This window comes from Priapulus caudatus, unplaced genomic scaffold, assembly GCF_000485595.1.
Source record: "Priapulus caudatus unplaced genomic scaffold, Priapulus_caudatus-5.0.1 Scaffold871, whole genome shotgun sequence".
Classification (NCBI taxonomy): Eukaryota; Metazoa; Priapulida; class Priapulimorpha; order Priapulimorphida; family Priapulidae; genus Priapulus; species Priapulus caudatus.
In genome coordinates, this window is record NW_014577932.1 from 8,459 (window position 1) to 12,717 (window position 4,259).

Below are 4,259 nucleotides of genomic sequence, written 5' to 3' on the forward strand. Positions count from 1 at the left end.
AGTTTGCCTACAGGCTTCGGCTCTTATCCTGCGAGTTAGTGGGCGCGTATTACTAGCACGAATAGCAACTCTGGCTACCATTTGGAGCGACTAAAATTGACTTAGTTCTTACGGTCCAGCTAGAGTACTATCGCGTGATGTTTTTTTCCTGGCAAGCGTCAATTAAGAAACATAGGGCTCTAGCGAGCGCTGCCTACTGTTGGCTGTGCGATTGTCACAGAATCCAACGCGTGCCTCAACATACCTGTTTTATGTGGCATGTCACGTGCATTGGTGACCCCAACCCTAACCCTACACCTAAACCTACGCTTCCTTTTTAAAGTACTAATAAAGAGTGGTTAAATTTTAGCTATACATTGGTGTTGATTTAAAATGTTGGAGAGATTCTATTATTATGCACAAGATTGGATTGCGTTAATTGGAAAAAAAAAGTGTTAACCGATAAAGATTAGAAAAATACATGACACAGGAAAATAATTAGAAAACCGACGGGATTCGCTTCACCGGACCTTTCACATACTTAATGCTTGCGCTGTACTCGCTAGGCATATGTAATTAACAATTTTGGATGTGCTATAGGTGCGGGCGGCAGCCCGGGGAACTTGCCACATCCGGGACTTTCTTAACCTAGCAAACCAGCTGTGCCGGTGAAACAACGCCTTCTCCGTGAGCGCCTACACCACGCAAATACCCGATTTGCAAAACCTAAAAGCATATTGAATTGTCCTTGTATATATGCGCGAAAACTTGTGTAGCTAGTAGTTGTCACAATGCATATATATTTGCAGCAGTATAAGAAAAGAATATTTTTTGAGGCTGCCAAAGATGAACAATTAAGAAGACACAGAGAGGCGTTGATAAGTCATAACGTGGCTGAGCTGGCCACTTCAATGTTAAATAGTAAATGAGTAATATGTAAATGGTACGACACTGGAGTCCGTCACAAATTCTCGCCACTATTTGTTCTGATCATTTCTGTGACAGTAAACTCACTATTTGATCAACTGAGTGTGTATGTCGTTTTGCGTCGCGTGCGTGCGTGCGTGCGTGTCACTGTGTGTGCGAGTGCGCGCGTAGCGTGTTTGTGTGTAGCGTGTGTCACTGTGTTGCGAGTTGCGTGTGCGTGCTGAGTGTGTCACTGGTGTTACCGTGTGCGTGTGTATGCAAGTGTCACTGCGTGTGCGTGTGTTGTGTGTCACTGTGTGTGCGTGTGGCGTTGAGTGTGTTTCACTATGTGTGCGAGTGCGTTGTTGACTGTGTGCCACCAGTTAATCTGCGTGTGAGTGTGCCACTGTGTCGTATCAGCGTGGTGTGCGTGTGCATGGTGGCAGTGTCCACCTGTGCGCTGCCGTAGTGCGTCGAGTGTGTCACCTGCGTGTGCGTGGTGCGTGCGTTCGGTGCCTTGCTGTGTGCGTGTGTCACTGTGTGTACGTGTGCGTGTGCTCTGCGTGTCGTCGAGTGTGTCACTGCCTGACTGTGCGTGTAACGAGTGGTTTCGTTAGCGGGGTAAGACTACTGGCGATCCTAAGGCTTAGCGAGGTAGTAGAGTGCAGCGGGTGGAGAGTACCAACCAACAGATAGCAACAACTACCGTCGTAAACGTACCACACGACGTCTTATTGTTCTACTGATGAGAGTAGAATCAGCTCACAAAGTTACAAGATACGAAATTATAGTTTTGAACGTGGACGCACGAGTCTCTGTGACACAGAGAGTCAGTCGGCCGTACAGCGACAAGTCAGGTTTTCCTCGAGCTCGGCCTGAGCCTTGCGCTTTAAGTGTGTCCGTAATGGTTACGTAAACGCCGGCGTCTTCTCACGGGTGCGACTTCGAGAGCAGGCTTCTACTTCCACCATGCAGCCTCTTCTCCTTGTCGCACCCATCGGATCATTAACCGCGACGGCCGGGCTGCGGAGGTAGCCGGTGTTTACTGTACGCAGTAAACAACTCCTCGCTACAATGTGTGCGTGTGCGATGCGTGTGCGTGTGCGCTGGTGTGACGTGTGTCACATGTGTGTGCGTGGCCGTGCTGCGATGTGAGTGTGTCCACTTTGTGCTTGTGCGTGTGGCGTGTAGCGTGCGCATAGTTGATCTTGGACTTTGTTTTTAATTTCACGAGACCGCTGGGTAATTTTATCAACCTCAATCCAAACGCATAACAAATAAGGATAGCTTAAAATATTGTTACTATTGGCCCAGTGCATACTGTATCTTACATAATTCAGATAAATTATAGCTAACAGGAAAGGCTATTCTATATACTTGTAAGGCATATATAAATTTTTTACTGAAAACCCTAACCCAACGAACGAGTGACGGATAATTTCGTACGTTTATGCACGTAATCTATGGGCGCCAGTGAACGCGATCGTGTTGTTTTCAGCCGGCGTCTGAAGTATGAAAGGTCGGTGGATCGAATCCCGTCCGTTTTCTAATTATTTTCCTGTTTTCTGTATTTTTCTATCTTTATCTGTTTAACTTTTATTTTTCCAATTAACGCAAATATTTTCATAATAAATTTCCAACATTTTAATAACAACAATTAAAAATTAAATTTTTTATATATTTTTTAAAATAGGGTTTGGGTTAGGGTTAGGGTTAGGGTTAGGGTTAGGGTCACAATGCAGAGAATGCACCATAAAACAGGAGTTTGAGGCACGTGATTTGTATCAACCAATGGCAGCGCTCGCTAGAGCCCTATGTTCTTAATTGACCTAGGAAAAAAAATCACGCATGCTGCCAGAGTCATTTTTCGCCAAATGGTAGCCAGTGGCTTGCATGCGCACACTCGCGAGGCGTGCAACCGATCGCATGCGATTGCAGGTCTTTGCAAGTCTGCGCTAGGCTTTATACGTTTTCGAAACTGCTCGGCGACATCTCAATCCGACCGGTTTTCGTCATTACCGGCTGGATTTTGGCGGGGTTAGGGGACGCGTGAAGCTATGCATATATATATCACGAACACCAGGCCAGAGCACAGGACAATTAGTTCCACTGCCTCACCGGGCTAGAAGCGCCCCTGGTTAATTACAACGCACAATGTACAATACAACATTCCTTCATCCCCTCTCGAAACAATTCGTGTCCCCACGAAAACCGAACTACAATACAAGCATTTCGATTAATGCAATCAGACCTGTAGATGACGTGCAACCAAAGACAATTCCGAAAAGTGGCCTTTATGAAGAGGTCGCGATTCTGTAGAGGTTGTCGGGCCACTTTGCATCTTAAGCACGCGAAATATGCAATGTAAATGATCAGAAATGGAGTAATCCACTACTGATATCACAGTTTTATATTTTTTACAGTCATATTATTGTTTATACCCGGCCGACCTGGCTCCTGCCTTTGACATGTAATTCCATTAACTTGACTAAAATGTCTCCGGTGGAAATGTTAGCGAGGAGGGAGCAAAGTGTAGAAAGGGTAGAGGAGGGTCAAAGGAGGAAGGAGGGAGAAGAGGTGATTGATTTGGGAAGCGGTAGAAAGGGGTAGTACGAAAGTAGGTAGAGGGAGAAAGGTTAGTCGAGCGGTTGCTACGTGGTACAAGAGAGAAAAACGCAGTCGAACAGTAGTTGTTGGTTACTATGCACAGATGGTCACTTCATAGAAGTAATAGAAAGCACAGGTTCGACTCTACTTAACCGAGAGCTTAATTTAATCTTAATTAATTAAATTAAGCCTAATTTAAGTGCCCGAGTGATGGGAACATCAGCAGGTGCACACCGGTAAAGCTTTTATATCTTCACATATGGTTTGTATACGAATAGCTATGAAACAGGGAAAACTGGGCAAGATATTCTTGTTACATCTTACTTACACTACCACAGTGCGCTACTGCCACCAATATCTGTTACAAACATTCACCACGTTAGGGCCACAGCCTGCGGGAGGAAGAGGAGGGAGGAGAGGCATAGTCCCAGGTTTTCCGCTCTTATATTGTGGGGCAAAATAAAAGAATGTGCTTAAATGATCCCACAATAAATTTAATAAATAATGGAAAGCTATGCGCTTAGGCTAATCCTATCCAAAATGTAGTCGATTTCTTGAAACAATTCCATAAGGTATTCTCGCATTACTCCTTGGTTGTGACACAAAGTTTAAACCTAGACCCCACATCCTCCCACGAATCTTCTCAGGCTACATCCCTGCACAAGTTAATTGCATTACAAATAGGACAACATGGTTCATACATGAGGACTGAAAATTGTTTCAAGAACCTTTCAAGGACTTTTTATCAGAAATTCAAGGACATTTTA